Here is a 21,392-nt window from a genome sequence, read left to right on the forward strand (position 1 = left end):
TAAGGTTGCTGCTCACCATAACCCCCAAGTCCTTTTTTGCAATCTGTATGGCTAAGTTCTACATTATTTAACTTATAAGTGCTAGGGTTATGGACACTCCCGAGCTTCAGAACCTTGCATTTATCTACATTGAACTGCATCTGCCACTTTTCTGACCAGGTATTGAGTTTGTCTAAATCCTCCTGAAATTCCCTAACATCTAAGTTTGAATCAACTATCCTACCTATCTTTGTGTCATCAGTGAATTTGCTCATTTCACTAGTAATTCCCTTCATCAAGATCATTGATATATATTATAAACAACAACGGGCCCAAGACTGATCCCTGTGGAACGCCACTTGTTACAGATCCCCACTCGGATTTAACCCCATTTATGGACACACTCTGCTTCCTGTCAGTGAGCCATGACTCGATCCATGAGAGCACTTTTCTCTCAATACCATGAGCTGCCACTTTCTTTAACAGTCTTTGGTGCGGAACTCTATCAAAAGCCTTACTAAAATCTAAGTAAATAATATCAAATTCTTTATCGTGATCAACAGCCTCAAAAGCTTCACTGAAGAAAGTTAATAAATTAGTTAGACAAGACCGGCCTCTTGTGAATCCATGCTGAGTATCATTAATCAAGCTATGCTTATTGAGATGGCTTCTTATAATCTCAGCTATAATCGACTCTAGCAGCTAATTTGCCTACAATTGAGGTAAAGCTTATTGAGGTCAGGCTTATAGCAGATAGACACCCTATGCAAAAACCCAATGCACATAAATTATTAGTATTACAGTCAAAGAGAAGTGCTAAACCTCGATCCGCATAAAAGGCCTAAGATCTGGAATTATTTCCTGAACCACAGAACGCTCCATCTACTAATCAATTTAAAGCTATTTTTAAAAAGTACCTCATCTCCTTAACCTAACTAAACCAACACTATGCTATACCAAACATACCATTATAATAAAATAAAGCACTGAACCAACAAGAGTCATTCAGCACTGCAGGGCAGAAAATAGTGCTGGGGCTATAAACAGCTAGGTGGAGAGGGAATCAGAGGCGAGGGGAGAAAAGGGCTGGAAGGGACACTAGGCGCTATGTGTCAAAGTTCGTATAGTACAGCAGTTACTGACAAAAAGTCAAAAAGTTATCGTAAGTCAAAGGCCGCGCCGTCTGCAAGAAGGGAACATGAGGTAAGAGCAGTAAGGCAGCGGCGGCGGTGTTGGAGGTAAATCCTGCGAGTTCACCGGTAAACTAGACAATCTACAAGAAAGTGAAGAACCGAAAAAGGGACCTGACAAACCTCAGAGAGAGGAATAGGGTGTCACTCCATGAGATACCAACCAAACATAACCAGCTCATCCAACTCTGTCCCTGTTCTTCCAATCTTCCTCAAACTCCCACAGAAAATTAATTACTCGCCCTGTTACATTATATTTCTACTGAAACCTAATTAACTTCCTGTATCTTCACCATCTCTTACAATTATCCCACAAACTGAAGACTCTGAGTCACTTTGAAACTGCTTAAGTAATTCCACTTAACTAGGGATCACTGAAACACTTCAGAGTATTAATACATACTTAAATTTTTACTATTATACATTTAGCTACTTCTCTTTTTTATATATTTAAAAACTCCTGCTTAATACCCTGTGTCTAAAGTACCTAATAACCCGTGTCTACTCTTGAGCACCTAATAACCCGTGTCTAGTCTTAAGTACCTAATAATTCATATCTAAAGTACCTAATAACCCATGTTTAGTCTTAAGTACCTAATAATCCGTGTCTAGTCTTAGGTAGATTAGGCTTAGTTAGCCCATAATGCACCACAAATTAGTGACGTTTTGTGCCTAACTATTTTATTACATATAAACTACAAAAAATAAATTATTTGCATTTTGTATGGGAAACTGACGAGAGGAAAAAACAAAATGACACAATAAGTGTCAGGGGCCCAAGACTGTTCAACTGCCTCCCAGCATACATAAGGGGACCAATAGACCCCTGGCTGTCTTCAAGCAGGCACTGGACAAGCACCTAAAGTCAGTACCTGACCAACCGGGCTGTGGTTCATACGTTGGATTGCATGCGGTCAGCAGTAGCAGCCTGGTTGATCAGGCCCTGATCCACCATGAGGCCTGGTCACACACAGGGCCGTGGGGGCGCTGATCCCCGGAACTCTCTCCAGGTAAACCCCTGGTAAAATAACCCCGTGTGATCCATGGATCATGAGGCTCATTCAAAATACACCGTATAGACTGACTGATTTATTTCGGATAATACAAATGAATATAACATTTCCAAACATTTAAAATATCAAGACATAATTAAACATCTGGTAAACTATATAAAAAAAAAACATTCATATTAAAAATATATTAAAGAATCCTCATTAGCATTACCAACGTTGTTGTTAAATGCTTACGCACACGCACGCATGCATATGCGTGCACACACGGACATAAAAGTGATATGCAGACACAGCAGAATCTAAATAAATGTCAGATAATGGCCAATTATCACATATCTTACAAAGGCACTTTAAATCAAGTCAAAATGTGGCAGGTATTTACAGTAAAATGGAAAAACGTAACAGCGCTTTCCTCTTATTCTCTCGTCAACATCAGAGTTATGTAACTAATATTCAGTCCTGTGATGACCATTCAGTCATTTAACAACCATTCTCAGTCATGTAACAACCATTCTCAGTCATGTAATAACCATTCTCAGTCATGTGACAACCATTCTCAGTCATGTGACAACCATTCTCAGTGTCATGTAACAATCATATTAATATATGAGAACTATGTACTGACACATCACATACATTCGCAATTTCGAAAACACATTAACTACACAAATCGGGTTCAACAGTGTATATACGTTGTGCATTTACGCCACCTTGTAATTCACGATATGTATATCTATGTTGTGTGTACAGCATGTATGACCCCTACCAGTAAATATGTGTATATACACACTGTCAATACTGTATACATACACATTGTAATACACAATGTACATTGTGTATGCTTGTGTATAATTACTTATATAACTATATGATTGAGCTATATTTATGGTGTCCCAGGTTATTATTGTGTACACTCACCCACTGCTGGTGACAATGACCAAGCTCTAGCTGCTGGACCCCACCACTTATTAGCTACAAGCTTCAGCTGTCTGACCCCACCACTTTAATCTTTATCTACAAGCATCAGCTGGACCCCACTACGACACCATCAACTATCTAGTGTAATTGCCCAAGTCTACAAGTTTAACAATATTAAATGTACTCAACATTTATTTCCATGGCTTGCAATGATAGTAGTATATTACTCACTACGCTCACCTCTCTGTCTAGTACCGTATTTCATGGCTTATAAGACTTATTTTAGTTTCAGTGATGCAGCATTGGACATAACTTGGAGAGGTACAGCCCACCCCACACCCCAAACTTATAGCTACCATCACTGACCTTCAGTTTATAGGACGCAGGCTAGTTTTTGGAGACATTTTATGGGAAAAAACGTGCATCTAATAAGCCGCAAAATAATCAATCTTCACTCTGACGAGTACCACCACTTTACACGTATAACTTGCACAGAGGAGAATGAAACTAATTACGATGTTTTGGTCCAATTTGAACCATTAATTAGTCACACGAAATATCATCACAAGTTTCATTTTCTATGTACAGATTATTTGTGTATTGTTCCAATCATGGTACTGTGACTCTTTATTCTTTACCACTACTATGTTGAAAGTGCTCAAAATCTAGCCTCTGCTAGACCACTATGCTGTATTTGCAGCCTAGTAGTCTTAATGTGTCATTCCTGGCATCCTTGTTCTTGATAAATCTGACACTTGCACAACAGTGTTGCTTAAGTGTCTAATTCATCATCCTGTTGGTTCTCTGAACCATTTATCTACATTCTTGTTCATGTTTTACCAGTCATAACTGTTTTTGCTGTGCTGAGTTCTTTAAAGTAAACTGTGTTTTTACTTTTTTTTATCTGTTTTTACACAAATAACCCGCACACAGAAGAGAGGAGCTTATGACGACGTTTCGGTCTGACTTGGACCATTTACAAAGTCACACTAACGAAAAGGAGAGCAGGATGGGTTATTTATCTGTTTTTTGATGCCTAGCTGTACTGAACACTTAATATACGATAGTGTAAACACATCAGGTGTTTTAGACACATTTGATGTTGAAAAAACGCTGTTTTCCACCCCCTGGTGATTTTCGCTTATCATTTGGGGTCACTAGCCTTAAGAGGTGTACAAACAGGACCCTCCTGTACTTACACCAAGATATCCAAGTTGCTGAACATCAGTCAGTGTACATTTTACTGTACTAGGAACATGTGAACACCATTACGAAGATGACTTCAAGACTCGCCCTGCCAGCAAACTTACAAAAGTTCTAATTACTGCAGTGTTTCATTAACCCTTAAACTGTCCAAACATAGATCTACGTTCACTCTTGTAGCGCTCCGAACGTAGATCTACGTTTTATTTTTACATCTGAAGGCGCACAAAATAAAATGTAGATCTACGTTCGGAGCGCTACACGAGTGAACGTAGATCTACGTTAGGACAGTTTAAGGGTTAATTGTACTTTTGACTTAGTGCCTGCCAAGATGAACATAACACACTGCTTACTAGAACTTAATCAAAAAGATTGTACAAGTGAAAAGTTCTCTGCAATTGACTCTGGTATTGTATAAGATTTGTAATCTTTTCAATACATTCACTGGGAAGTGTTGAACTCACAGGAGTCAGTGTCTTGTGATGTGTGTAGCCTGGCTGACAGCATCCTCAGCTCACACACCGAGGGTCCGGGGATCAATCCCAGCACGGGTGAAACATTGGGCATGTTTCCTGACATCTGCTGCCCCTATTCGCCTAGCAGTAAGTAGATACCTGGGTGTTAGACAACTGTTGTGGGTTGCATCCTGGGGACAAGATTTACCTAAGATATGGGAAATGCTCTGCATAACCAGAGATTTTTCTATGTATTGTGCCAATGATGTCTGTAATAGCTGTATCATGTATTGTAGAAATAAAGATTATCATTATTACTACATATACCCATCTACAGAGGAACAACAATGGTCAGTTACTATAGAATGCATATTATAAATGATCTTTCCCTTCAAGGGATGCTAGCGTAGGGTTCTTGATCAAAGGATATGGAGCTAACTACTCTGCTTTCTCTGATCACAACCTAATTAACTCCCATGCTTCAAGAACTGTATATCACATATGGGTTTAGCACTTCTCCAGGAATACAATAATGAAATTTTTAATACACTAAACAATAAAAATTCATGTGGTGATATATGGAATAATTCTGCCCATGATGTTGCCTATAAGTGTAATAATCAGCTGTAATAATTATTATTATAATTAATGTTTTATAGTCACACATTTTCGCAAGAGCAAGATTAGTTGTTTTTATTCTCTCAACATACCGGATTATGATGTACAGTGAACCCTTGATATAACGGATTAATAGTGGGGATTGTCAGTGTTCGTTAAATCAGAATAACGTTGAAAAAATAGCAAAAAATGTACTTCGGTACTCTACCTAGTAGTGTGCACAATGTACAATGTACCACAATAAGCAGATTTTACCATTTTAAAAGTCCCTTATCTCAAGGGTTTACTGTACTCACAGCATCATCCACTGTGATGTTCTCCGCAGCCCAACTTGACGAGATAAACACTGATGCTGAAGACAAGTTCACTCTTTCTCTTACACTTCAGCAATGCTGGTGTCTAACTAGTGCAGACAACCAATAATTTCTGTAATCTAGATAATAATCATAAGTCCCTCTACATAATTAATGCTGCTAGCACACACACCACAATTACAATGACCATCAAAAACAAATCAGTAAACCTGCATCCAAAATTTCAACTAATTTAACTAACCACTACGCCCACACTTAACAATGTTGATATACGTACTATCGACGCAATATGGTACGAATACTTTCATGTAATCTTCAGAAATCCATTCATCTTTTTTTTTTTTTTATGAACGCATTGATAGTATTGCACAAAAAATGACTCAATTATATATGGCAGTGAAGTAGCAACCCTGTTACCAACCCAGGATGACACCACACAAAAAATGGCAACGCATGTACACATTAAAAACTTCCATAATGCATACACACATTAGCAACAGATATAATTCGCACGCACATTAAAAACCTACAGAATGGACACACACGGCACACACACATACATGGAGCGCACACACACACACGGCACGCGCACACACACATACACACACAGTTTAAACTTTCATAACACAGTCACACATTAGCAACAGACAATTTGTGAACATATTAAAACCTACACAATGCACATACACATTAAAAACCTACACAATGTGCATAGACATTAAAAACCTATACAATGCACAAACACATTGTAAATCTATACAATACACATACACATTAAAATATACAGAATAAAGATGCACATTAAAAACCTACACAATGTACGTATGCAGCCTCTCCTCACTTAACAACGGAGTTGCGTTCCTAAGACCACATCGGTAAACGAATTCGTCACTAAGTGAGGAGCATACTATAATGGTAGTGGGTTTGTGTCACCATCTTTGATATTGTTTTAATGTCACCTTTGCACCATTTATAACATTTCTGGTATATTTTTAATGTTTATACAGTAGTGTACTGTATACTGTCATAAACAGAATAGAGGAAATCAGCTCTAATATAAATTATGTAGGTATGAATACTGGTTAGAGAGCTCATTGTAAGACCGAGTCGTTGGTAAACAAGTACGTTGGTAAGTGAGGAGAGGCTGTATTGCAAAGTTTAAGAAAGTACATACACTGTAAAGCTATACAATGTACATACACGAAAAACCTACACATTTCACATACATGTCGGTACATACAAGTATAATAAAGCTGTCGCTAGTATAAAAAGATAGCTAAAGCTACTGGCATCGCAAATAAAGCTTAATTATACACAATGAAACATTATGTTTTAATAAGAAATATTATTTGCGCTCTATGAGGACTGTGCCACGGACTAGACAAGATCAATTATGACTTCTGAAAACATCAATATTTCTTGCATAGCATACAAACAAATCTGAAAATAAGACGCTTAAAATAACTAAGCACAATAAGCTATAAAATATGGTTATCATGACTTTAAAAACATACTCTATATGCTTGACATTAGTGTGTAATATAAAATATTTGAAGTCAATTTCAATGGTCAATAAATCACGAGATAATTAAAGTTGACGATGACCACACACTATGTACAGGTTTTTTTGCTTTTCACAGTGAAATCAAAATTACAAATGCTATATAATCAGTCTACGAAGAAATAAAAAAAGAGGGAAGGGCTTATGGACATAAACAGGTTCCATGAGAGTCCTCCAAGACACATCTTAAAAAACTTCCCCACAGACTTGGTCATTGATTTTGTGCACCACAGTGGAATATAAGAGTATATGTGATGGCATGAAAGTTGTTCAGAAATATACTCCATCTGGCTGTGTTAAAAATGTTATAACTGACCATAATTTTCTAAGGGGTGGAGGGGTAAGCCAGCTGAAGGCCTTGGTCAGATGACCAAAAGTTCCAACGGAGGGTCATCATCTAAGACCCACGTCAGGAAACACTTGTCCTGTTTCCTGACAAACCTTACCTAACCTGGCTGTGTGGTCCAGTGTTCTCTGCTCTGCTTCTACTAGTTTCCGTGTATTCGTGTTAAGTGTAGTTACTCATGGGAGCGTTGTATGGGCGGTAATTTTGGTAAAGCATGAAGACATGTGCTCAAGTAGCGTGTTATGTGCATGTTAAGTTGGGGGGTAACAACTAAAGATGTTTCCCATCTCACTGATGATATATGAAAAAAAAAAAAAAAAAAAAAAAAAAAAAAAAAAAAAAAAAAAAAAAAAAAAAAAAAAAAAAAAAAACATATCAGTTTTGTGGTGTTTATCTGGAGTTTATCTGGAGAGAGTTCCGGGGGTCAACGCCCCCGCGGCCCGGTCTGTGACCAGGCCTCCTTAGGTCAGTGTCCCAGGATGCGACCCACACCAGTCGACTAACACCCAGGTACCCATTTTACTGATGGGGAACATAGACAACAGGTGGAAAGAAACACGTCCAATGTTTCTACTCTGGCTGGGAATCGAACCCAGGCCCTCACCGTGTGAAGCGAGAGCGTTAACCACCAGGCCACCAGAGCCCTGTGTAGTGATATTTAGATAAGATCAGCCGATTTAGTTGGAAAGATTGATATTAATTGCTCTAACCTTAACATATGCACTGTTACCCTTGAACTCACTACCTCACTATGCATGTAGTGCAACAACCCATCTGCACGTATCAAACATCATTCCTCTGTACCTCCACATTTATGTGATTTGTGTACTGGCAGTTCAATATATGTGTAATAACCCTAAAGATAAATTTTAAGTAGCATCACCCAACTTAAAATGGAAGCCTGTTAAAGGCTTTACATAAACATGCAAGATGGTAGGTAAAACTTGTACCTACATTCAATATACGTTCATCATTACTCTCGTGTTTCTTGATAGTTGTTATTCATGTACTGATTCCTGGTGAGAAAGAGACATTAACACAAATATATATACCTGTGCACTCTCCTCACTGCTTTGTACTGAAGAGGACCTCAGCTGGAGGTTGAAGTACAGAGACTACCGTTCTTCCTCGTTTTTCTCCTCTCTCATTAACATATGCTGTATACAAAATCCATCATGATATGTTAGAGTGACCTGATAATTCTGGTAGAGTGGTGCAATGTGACCAGTACAGATATACGTTGTTTATACAGTAACCTCTCTTGTATTTTTATACACAGTAGCAAGAACGGTCTTCAAAGTACACACTATTAAATTTTGGATGAACTTTTTTCAATTGTATTCATAAAATACTCTGCGTATGTAGAGAAGTTTTCCAAGTCCCAATTGTGAAGTTTTAAGATAAGATAAGATAAGATTTCGTTCGGATTTTTAACCCCGGAGGGTTAGCCACCCAGGATAACCCAAGAAAGTCAGTGCGTCATCGAGGACTGTCTAACTTATTTCCATTGGGGTCCTTAATCTTGTCCCCCAGGATGCGACCCACACCAGTCGACTAACACCCAGGTACCTATTTGCTGCTAGGTGAACAGGACAATAGGTGTAAGGAAACGTGTCGGAATGTTTCCACCCGCCGGGAATCGAACCCGGGCCCTCCGTGTGTGAAGCGGGAGCTTTAGCCACCAGGCCATCGGGCCACCGGGCCACCTTGTTAATGCAAACTAATACACTGCACCAACTTGGATTTCAATTTTACTCTGGCACTAACTCTCCCGCCACTAACCCATAATGTTGCGTAACTCTATCCCTCACTCACTCCTGATCTTCACACATTATTAATTTCATACATCAGTCCCTGCAGCACTGTATAACCCTTAGGGTTTAGCACAAATTAACAATAACAACATGTTATATGTGTCATAAGAGGCAACTAAAATGCCAGAAGCAAGATGCTAGTAACCCCTTCTCCTGTACAAATTACTAAATGTAAAAACAAAAACTTTTGTTTTTCCTTTTAGGTCACCCTGCCTCAGTGGGAGACAGCTGGTGTGTTAAAAAAAAAAGGTACAGTGGCACCTTGGGATACGAACTTAGAGTTCATTCCAGAATGCTGTTCGAGTGCCAATACTGAACGAATTTGTTCGCAAAAGGAATAATATAAATTATATTAATCTATTTCAGACCCCCCAAAATACACTTACAAAAGCACTGACATAAATACGCTTACTTAACTGTTCGGGTTTTGAGCTGTTTGTATCCCGAGGTACCACTGTACATATATTATTGGTCTTGTCTTGACAAAGCTCTTGGTTAGTAAACGCAGCTGCAGTAAATACAGTATCTTAAGAGCTGTTATAGTATATTTTCCTAATGCGTTTATAGCGTTTTAACTCATGAACCTTTGATTATTTCTATAAACGTATAACATGAATGTTTTCTATTTAAATGCATAATAAGCAAAATTAATGTGTACATTGATGTTATTAGTATGAAAAAATAAAGCTACTAAGATTATGTTGTTAGTATTGGCAAATAATTGAAATACGTAGAAAAATAATTTAAGGATAACGATATTGTAACCTTGTAAAATATAATAGTTACACTACTTATCACTATTCATCAATTATTCCTCTTTGTTACAAATACTGTAATCTTAAATACAGTAAATAAAAGGCATATCTATATTTTGTAATAAAGTAACATCGGAGGCTGATCCTCCTCCCAGGTGCCTGGATCCCTGACCTCCCTCACCAGTGTTGTGAAACACTGGAGATTTGATCCTCCTCCCAGGTGCCTGGATCCCTGACCTCCCTCACCAGTGTTGTGAAACACTGGAGATTTGATCCTCCTCCCAGGCGCCTGGATCCCTGACCTCCCTCACCAGTGTTGTGAAACACTGGAGATTTGATCCTCCTCCCAGGCGCCTGGATCCCTGACCTCCCTCACCAGTGTTGTGAAACACTGGAGATTTGATCCTCCTCCCAGGCGCCTGGTTCCCTGTGTGTGTGCTCACACAACAACTTTAAGTGTTATCTATGTAAGGTGATGAGCCAGGGGCCTGTTATCAATGACGTACATATAGAGCTGGGGATCCTACCTTCCCTACCCTCTTCTCACTGAAATTCAGAACACGAGTTCCTCCTTAACACACAATGTGTAAGCACACAAGACTTTGGTGAAGCTTAGTCTTGGTGTGAACTGTAATAACAAACAATAATTAGTTGTAAATATGAAAATAGTATACAGTACCGACAGGTTGATAAGCAAGACACATGTTAGGTATCTTTATTCCATAGTCTGGAACACTGTTCCAGAACTAAACTTTTCTTCAGGCTGAAGGACTGACCACCACAAAACTATATCTTCAAAGGTGATGGACTGATTATACGTAATCAGACGATGTACATTGTCTTCACATCTCTAATCCTTCTGCTAACTCTTCTGTACTTGACTGAAGAAGTCTACTGTGTCAGTGAAACGTTTCAGAATTATGATACCTGACTGCTGCATGTGTAACTTACTTATCCATAATAAGTTGTATATTACAATGTAAAGAGAAGAATTTGTTGAGCATTTACGAAAGTAGTTCAATATTGAGCACTTGCCTTGGAACCAATGAACTTATTAGCAAGTAAATACACCTACCATCCGACTTACGACCGAGTTCGGTTCCGAGAAACCGGTCGTAAGTCGAAATGGTCGTAAGTCGAACTTTACTACTGAATATCAACAAAATATTTTTGTAATGACTATTTTATTGTTTTATTTTGGTATTTCATGTTTTACTTTACTTTTTATGTTGTTAGTACTGTATTTTATACTGTAAGGTTTAGGATAAACACTGTGTACAACACAAATACTTGTTTATTTCCCAGAAATTTGGCATAAAAAACACGGTCGTAAGTCGAGTGGTCATAAGTCGAGCAGGTCCTAAGTCGGATGGTAGGTGTACATACTGACAGTGATGATCCACAAAGTTAACACTACTATCAATTATTGAGCTATAAAGAATAAAACACAAAAATTCAACTTTAAAGAAAAACAGAACTTCAAGGACAGAAGCTGATACACTTATACACATCATAGTAATACAAAACTAAGCAAGAGAAAGACGGAGCTTATAAAAAAACAGTAAACCCTAGATATAATGAACTAATGGGGAGGGGGGTTGTTTGAGAGTCCATTAAATCAAAATTATATATATGAAAAAAAAAATGGAAAAAGCGCTAAAGTATTCTACCGAACACCTAATATAGCATCGTACACACAATTTATATTACAATAAACATTGGAGGTAAAGGAGATAAAAGAACAATTTGTGCAGTGGATTTTGTGTTATACAGAAGTGAACTAAACTTTTAAATAAAGACACATGTTGTTGAAGCTTTAGTAAGTGAAGCTTGACCATGAGACATATAACAGAAAAACTTCCATCATGACATAAAGCTCTGTGTTGAGCTTTATGTCATGATGCAACAAAGCTTGTTTTTCTCTACTTCACTATTGAAAAGATATAAATGGTTATAATCATAACCATAATTTCTAAAGGGGTGGAGGGGTAAGCCAGTGGAAGGCCTCGGTCAAATGACCAAAAGCTCCAATTGTAGGCCATCATCTGACTAAGACTCGCGTCAGGAAACACTTGTCCCGTTTCCCGACAAACTTTACCTAACCTAACTACATTACTGTTGACACTTAACTAATTATAACCAAGTCAAGTTTCAAAATATACTTTGACCTCCTACACTGTGAAGAACAATTAATAATATAAAAAATAATATATTATTATGTAATAGAAATAAGAGAGAGTTATTGTACTCAAAAACCTATAGTCAATACATTAAAAAATCCTGTATCTCTTTTCCATGCATTCCTCTAAAAAAAAAATACATTTCTAAGTTAAATATCCTTATACTAAACCTACAAGGCAAAAATTATCAGTACATGAAGAATTATAAAAAAAAATCTTAAAAAAATTTCAGATCTTCAAAACGTTTAACAAGTTTCTAGGTTATTTAACGTAAGTCCGTAACTATGTATTTGTAATTAAATAGCTCGAGAAGTAGCATTAGAATGCTCTGTACTCGCCTATTTGTTATTACAGTCTCAGCTGCTGGCTCCACTTGCCACTTGTCAGATTCACTCCCTCCTAGCCTCATAGGTCCTGTCCTACCTACTCTTGAGACTCTGTATGAAGTCTGCCTCCAACAGTGAAGTCATTCCACTTACCACTCACTCCAAGACTAAAGAAATGGTTCCTAAGACCCTGTGGCTCATCTGTGTCTAACTTCCATCTGTATCCCCAAATACATATTTGTCTCTCTCACTGTTTAACCCTTTGACTGTCGCGGCCGTATATATACGTTTTACGAGGTGCCGTGTTTGACGTATATATACTCATAAATTCTAGCGGCTTCAAATCAAGCAGGAGAAAGCTGGTAGGCCCACATGTGAGAGAATGGGTCTGTGTGGTCAGTGTGCACCATATAAAAAAAATCCTGGAGCACGCAGTGCATAATGAGAAAAAAAAAACTCCGACCGTTTTTTTTAATTAAAATGCCGACTTTGTGGTCTATTTTCGTATAGTATTTATGGTTGTATTCTCGTTTTCTTGGTCTCATTTGATAGAATGGAAAACATATTACAGAAATAGAGGTGATTTTGATTGATTTTACTATAAAAAGAACCTAGAAATGGAGCTCAAAGTAGGGGAAATGTTTGATTTTTGCCAATGTTCAAAAGTAAACAAATGATGCCATTGTCCAATAAATGTCCAACTAGCCATTCTAATATGCAGTCATGAATGGGTTGATGTTATTTATACAGTTATTACAGCATTGCAGTAGTCTGCATAATAGTAAGTCTAATATTTTTTGTTTGAATAAAAATTCAAAATAGAAAGCAAGAGTAATATCAGAGGGGCCTGGAGACGTGACTGATGAACAAAGAAAATTTTATTTTAGAGCCAGGAATGTCTGCATTGTTCATTCTGGACCTTATTTTTAAACAGTCCGTCCTTGTCTGCCCAATCAATTGTCCTCTATTTTCTTCTTTTTAGTCTTCTAGACGTTAGATTCATTACTGGCTTTGCTGCCGTTGGTACTTTTCTCGGCAAGTACACTGTTCAATGCCCTAATCTTCACAACATCCATGATGTGTGCTGACTTCTGCTGCTACCCTACCTCTCACAGCCTCTACCTTGCTGCTGACACTCACAACATGCTGACTTCTGCCATTACCCCACCTCTCACAGCCTCTACCTTGCTGCCGACACTCACAACATACTGACTTCTGCCATTACCCTACCTATCACAGCCTCTACCTTGCTGCTGACACTCACAACATACTGACTTCTGCCATTACCCTACCTCTCACAGCCTCTACCTTGCTGCTGACACTCACAACATACCGACTTCTGCCATTACCCCACCTCTCACAGCCTCTACCTTGCTGCCGACACTCACAACATACCTCACACTCATGCCTTGATAACAGTCCACCACACAATCACATCTCCACATTACATTTCATTCATAATCTTCTTATTCACACCACCATACTGCAACTTTTATCATATACAATTTATCTGTATAATAACTTGCAACTCTGAATCTCATACATGTTATTAATTATAATAGTAACTTGTGCACAGTATACTGAAAGGATTATGATTTTCACCTTAAAACTAATCGAGTACTTATGCCAATAAGAGGAACTTTCTGCACTAGCATCCAAAAAGAATTAGGATTTAACGTCACAAATCAGATTTACACATATACAGTGGTACCTCAAATATCGAACTTTTTTTCGGTCCAGAAGGCTGTTCAAGTGCCTTTACCGAATGAATTTATTCCCATCAGGAATAATGTAAATTAGATTAGTCCATTTCAGACCCTCAAAAATACACTTATAAAAGCACTTACAAAAATACACTTACATAATTGGTTGTGTTGGAAGCAGTTCGATTTTTGAGGTTCCTCTGTATATATATATGTAGTACCACACATATAACAGACATCTGTATAAGTACATGTAAATACTCTTCCACTATCATAGACTTACAACTAGTATCCATATCTATCAAACTTTCTTAAAATAAACACCAAATACCGTAACCTAGATAGCACCAGGAGAGGACAGACAAAAATTTATTAGTGAAAGACAAGACCTCGTTTAAAAATAAAGAGACCTGATATATTTTGTAAATGGTTTAGAAAATAGACAAGCTGATGTAATATTTGTATCTTTACTGTGTGGACATCTGCCAGCCAGTGACTTCTTCAGTCCAGTACAGAGAGGAACAGTGGAAAATAAGGAAATTGGGGTAATTTGTCCCTCAGCCCAGAGTAGATATATTCAGTCTATAAATCTTGACAAAAGTATAGTGTATGTGTATATGCTGTACTTTTATCATGACTCATTGACTACACATCATCTCCAGGTTGAGGGACTGACTACCTCAAACTCCTCCTTGTTTTCCACCATTCTTCCCCGTACTGGACTAATGAAGTCACAGGCTGGCATAACATTTGCACAATAAAGATAATCAAATGCTACACACAAGACTCCCATCTAAAACAAGAGCTCATCTAAGAAGGAAGACACCATCCAGACAAGACTCGACTCATCCTAAAAACAGACACGGCCTCATTACGATGCTTGAAGCCAGTGAAATAAAATTATTTAACCTTTAAACTGTCCAAATGTAGATCTATGTTCATGCGTATAGAGTTCCGAACGTAGATCTATGTTTTTTTTACACAAGAAACCATGTAAAAATCAAATGTAGATCTATGTTTGGACAGTTTAAGGGTGAAACAATTTGCAATATTACAGCAAGAAGTAAGTGTACATATATATATACAATGGAACCTCGGTTTTCATGATTAATCTGTTCGAAAAAGTCTAACAATAAATCGAATCGCACGAAAACTGAAGCAATATTTCCCATAAGAAATAATGTAAATCCAATTAATCCGTTCCAGACACCCAAAAATATTAACAAAAAATACATTTCATAGAGAATAACTATAGTTTTACGTGCAAACTAGAGTATACGAAAACCGAGGTTCCACTGTATAAAAAGAAAATAAATACCGTGAGAAAACACTGTGTAATATAAATCTATGCTATTTTAAACATTTCCATTAAAGTTTTCCACTCACCATCCTCAACTGTTACTTCCCATTCCATATTCCGGTAAACTTTTTTCAAAAACAATTAATATGGAGATCACAAATCACACAAAATTTATTTTAAGTAATCATGACTGACTAGACTTCTGACTCGAGTATTTAATCAATAGCTAAGCGGAGTTTTTTTAAGTCAAACAGATACAATTATATCAAATATTTTTTGTATTACCATGGGGAAATGGAACAGAATTCTTCCTCTGTAAGTCGTGCGTGTCCTAAGAGGTGACTAAAATGCCGGGAGCAAGGGGCTAGTAACTCCTTCTCCTGTATAAATTACTAAATTTAAAAAGACAAATTTTTTTTCTCTTTAGGTCACCCTGCCTCAGTGGGATGCAGCCGGTTCATTGAAAAAAAAATTTGTGTTATCAGGCTGTAACCTCAGTTTCCATTACATTACATAATTATCATATACACATTAGAACTAGTTACACTTCAATAAAACATTCATTTTTTTTTAATGTCAGCCGTCTCCCACCGAGGCAGGGCGACCCAAAAAGAAAAAAACAAAATGAAAATACTTTCATAATCATTCAACACTAACACTTCACTCACACATAATAAGTGTCTTTGCAGAGGTGCCCAGATACAACGGTTTAGAAGCATATATAAAGAGATATAATATTTCCCTCCAAACTCCCAGAAGAACTGTTGTGGTCGCTGCTGCAGCCTGGCCAGTACGCCTTAATGTGTTTACTAAACGTGTTTTTGTCAATACAAAAGTTTTCCCTGAATACCAGTTTCTAATTAATGTCACATTTTTAGTTTCCTATTTGACCATGAATTTTTATTGTGGCCCCAAAACTTTTAACAGAATTCAAAGTACATGTACAGTGTTATTTACAATATTATACATTAATACATGGAACACGTTGTGATTGAAACATTGATCACACAAGTGTAGCTGTGATTTGTGTAAGTGTTTACTGCAGTGTTTACTAGATTCACTTCTACCTCTACCCCTCTCTCTCTACCTCTATCCCCTCTCTCTCTCTCTCCACTTCTCTATCTCTATCCCCCTCTCTCTCTCTCTCTCTCTCCACTTCTCTTTCAACCTCTACCCCTCTCTCTCTCCTTCTCTTTCTACCTCTACCCTTCTCTCTCTCCTTCTCTTTCTACCTCTACCCCTCTCTCTCTCTCTACCTCTCTTTCTACCTCTACCCCTCTCTCTCCCTCTACTTCTCTCTCTCTCTCTCTCTTTCTCCCTCTACTTCTCTCTCTCTCTCTCTCTCTCTCTCTCTCTCCACATACAGCCTTAAAGAGCCTCATGTAGTTGATAGGTTTTAAACCCCATTAACCAATCTTCCGAAGATCAATCTCATAACTGACTGCTGTGTATTATAACTATTATAAGTACATGGGAGAAAGTACAAAGAGGAAGAGGCCGGTTACACAAACGAAGAGTTTGTTAAAATTAGATATTATACTAGATCAATATGTCTATCATTTGCAATTGCATTCCATCTTGTCTCAAAAGAAATATCACAATCTCTCTCTCTCTCTCTCTTAAAGCTATCTTAAACTAATCTCTCTATCTCAAAGATTTAATATCACTTTTCCATCACCTTGTCAGGCCAAGGATTACTAAGTACCACATTAATTAAGGATCTACAGCAACACACTTTCAAAATCTCGTCACAAATTTCAATTGGAAGGATTGTCTTCCTGGCCCATACTTGGCAGGTCCTTCTCAAACCCAAACCCACTAAAAAAATATTTTCCTAACTCATTATCAATATTACCCAAGATTAAATATCTCAAATGACTTATAACTTTTTAGATACATGTTCTATATACCTGCTCATGCTCACATATCCAAATACATATGTACACACATTTACACTCACAAATGGATGTGTACATGTGTACACACATACTCACAAATGGATGTGTATATGTGTACACACATTTATACTCACAAATGGATGTGTACATGTGTACACACATTTACACTCACAAATTTATGTATACATGTTGTGTACACACATTTACACCCACAAATGGATGTATACATATTGTGTACACATATTTACACTCACAAATGCATGTATACATGTTGTGTACACACATTTACACTCACAAATGCATGTATACATGCTGTGTACACACTCCCAAGCACACACGAATGTGTACATAGACATGTGATTCGACCCCTTCAACCACACACAGAAGAGAACACACACAAGCACAATCACATATGTGCATGTATACACACACTTGTTCACATGAGCATGTATACATGCTCATGTTCACACACACAAGGGCATGTATACATGCAGTCGAGACACACTCAAACCCCTGCAACCACACATAGGTGAGTACTTACTTACACACACGTTCACACACACACACAAGCAGTACATCTAGACATGCCAATATACACAGACATAAAAGATAAAACATTTATTTCTTGTCATATAATACTTCCATCTACTCCTCTCTCCATGCAGAGAAACACCTGTACAGTGGAGCCCCGGTTAACGATATTTTTTCACTCCAGAAGTATGTTCAGGTGCCAGTACTGACCGAATTTGTTCCCATAAGGAATACTGTGGTGAAGTAGATTAGTCCATTTCAGACCCCCAAACATACACGTACAAACGCACTTACATAAATACACTTACATAATTGGTCGCATTCGGAGGTGATCGTTATGCGGGGGTCCACTGTATACACTCTCCATACACCTTTGTATACAATCTATCCATACATACTTGATATATATACCCTAAATATTTCACTCATTTCACTCTGCACATTACCTTAACGTTATGTTAACCCTTAAACTGTCCAAGCAGATCTACGTTCACATGCGTAGTGCTCCAAAAGTAGATCTACGTTTTTTTTACATATTTTCAAACAAAAAAAAAACGTAGATCAAAGTTTTTTTACACGTTTTCAAATGTAAAAAAAAAAAAAAAGGATCTACTTTCTTTACATACTTTCAAATGTTGAAAAAACGTAGAACTACGTTTGGACAGTTTAAGAGTTAAATCTAATAAAAAACTGCATAAAAGTAGACTTCTAAATTCTCATGCGAACAAGTCAAAAATAATTTTGAAAATCTGTTATAAAAGTTATGACTTCGTAACATTAAACAGGCTAAAAAAAAAACAAAATATTGCACAACTAACAACTTGCGTAAGATGACTATTGAAAAACATTGGTGCTGAAAAATGATAAGAGTAAATGGAGTGTAATTATCTATCTGAAGAGGAAGGGTATGTTCTAGCTCTTGGTCCCACCTCTTCTGAATGATGTTCAGTAATTGTTTTATTTACCTTTGAACTCCCTTCAATATGAAGTCTGTTTCCAGAGTCACTGTTGACTGTGTATGTGAGTGCAATTTGTGTGTATAGACAGTGGTGGCTTGTCCATAGGAGCTGCTGAGCTGCAGTCCCCCCAGATGCTCACTGCCAGACGTATAACTTCATCAACCTTATGCTAAAATAATTTGCAAATGACAAATATATTACAGGAAAAATCTGCTGTATGTTGTTTTCAACGTATTTAATTTATAAGCGAATTTTTTATTTTTTTTTTTTTTGTTGAAACGAGATAAAAAAAATGATTGAAAATAGAAGTTTGATGTGGTATGATAGTATAGGTATTACTGGCGCTACGAGCCACCACTGTGTATAGGAGGGACTCGTATATACAACAGCATCTTTTGGTGTTCCATGCTTTTGTTAACTTCAAGTTGAGCCACTGGTCATTATGTTCCACCCACTGAGATTCTCACTGGCTCAATTGAAAGCCAATAAAAATGTGGAACACTGAAAATAAGTGCTGTATATACAGGGCCCTCCTGTATATGTAGCCTCACAAGTAATAATATGGATCATGTACACATAATCATCATTACTAACATTGTTGCTTCAGTGCCAGGATGGAGTAACAATGTGTACATGTTTTTTTTTTTTTTTTTTTTTTTTTTTTTTTAAAAAGTCGGCCGTCTCCCACCGAGGCAGGGTGACCCAAAAAAGAAAGAAAATCCCCAAAAAGAAAATACTTTCATCATCATTCAACACTTTCACCACACTCGCACATTATCACTGTTTTTGCAGAGGTGCTCAGAATACAACAGTCTAGAAGCTTAAACATATAAAGATACACAACATATCCCTCCAAACTGCCAATATCCCAAACCCCTCCTTTAAAGTGCAGGCATTGTACTTCCCATTTCCAGGACTCAAGTCCGACTATATGAAAATAACCGGTTTCCCTGAATCCCTTCACTAAATATTACCCTGCTCACACTCCAACAGATCGTCAGGTCCCAAGTACCATTCGTCTCCATTCACTCCTATCTAACACGCTCACGCACGCTTGCTGGAAGTCCAAGCCCCTTACCCACAAAACCTCCTTTACCCCCTCTCTCCAACCCTTTCGAGGACGACCCCTACCCCGCCTTCCTTCCCCTATAGATTTATATGCTTTCCATGTCATTCTACTGTGATCCATTCTCTCTAAATGACCAAACCACCTCAACAACCCCTCTTCTGCCCTCTGACTAATACTTTTATTAACTCCACACCTTCTCCTAATTTCCACACTCCGAATTTTCTGCATAATATTTACACCACACATTGCCCTTAAACAGGACATCTCCGCTGCCTCCAACCGTCTCCTCGCTGCTGCATTTACCACCCAAGCTTCACACCCATATAAGAGTGTTGGTACTACTATACTTTCATACATTCCCTTCTTTGCCTCCATAGATAACGTTTTTTGACTCCACATATACCTCAACGCACCACTCACCTTTTTTCCCTCATCAATTCTATGATTAACCTCATCCTTCATAAATCCATCCGCCGACACGTCAACTCCCAAGTATCTGAAAACATTCACTTCTTCCATACTCCTCCTCCCCAATTTGATATCCAATTTTTCTTTATCTAAATCATTTGACACCCTCATCACCTTACTCTTTTCTATGTTCACTTTCAACTTTCTACCTTTACACACATTCCCAAACTCATCCACTAACCTTTGCAATTTTTCTTTAGAATCTCCCATAAGCACAGTATCATCAGCAAAAAGTAACTGTGTCAATTCCCATTTTGAATTTGATTCCCCATAATTTAATCCCACCCCTCTCCCAAACACCCTAGCATTTACTTCCTTTACAACCCCATCTATAAATATATTAAACAACCATGGTGACATTACACATCCCTGTCTAAGACCTACTTTTACCGGGAAGTAGTCTCCCTCTCTTCTACACACCCTAACCTGAGCCTCACTATCCTCATAAAAACTCTTTACAGCATTTAATAACTTACCACCTATTCCATATACTTGCAACATCTGCCACATTGCTCCTCTATCCACTCTATCATATGCCTTTTCTAAATCCATAAATGCAATAAAAACTTCCCTATCTTTATCTAAATACTGTTCACATATATGCTTCAATGTAAACACCTGATCTACACATCCCCTACCCACTCTAAAACCTCCTTGCTCATCCGCAATCCTACATTCTGTCTTACCTCTAATTCTTTCAATTATAACCCTACCGTACACTTTTCCTGGTATACTCAGTAAGCTTATTCCTCTATAATTTTTACAGTCTCTTTTGTCCCCTTTCCCTTTATA

At 37.6% G+C, this 21,392-nt stretch overlaps 1 long non-coding RNA gene across 1 annotated transcript; it reads right to left on the reverse strand.

The window, feature by feature from the left end:
• Nucleotides 1–2,243: 2,243 nt before the first annotated feature.
• On the reverse strand, nucleotides 2,244–20,225 carry LOC138855525 (uncharacterized). Its single transcript, XR_011394763.1, has 2 exons — nucleotides 13,605–20,225; nucleotides 2,244–12,932 (listed from the first exon to the last, which is right to left on the reverse strand). It is a non-coding gene; the product is annotated as an uncharacterized lncRNA (long non-coding RNA).
• Nucleotides 20,226–21,392: the final 1,167 nt, after the last annotated feature.

This window comes from Cherax quadricarinatus, chromosome 98 (assembly GCF_038502225.1).
Source record: "Cherax quadricarinatus isolate ZL_2023a chromosome 98, ASM3850222v1, whole genome shotgun sequence".
Taxonomy (NCBI): domain Eukaryota; kingdom Metazoa; phylum Arthropoda; class Malacostraca; order Decapoda; family Parastacidae; genus Cherax; species Cherax quadricarinatus.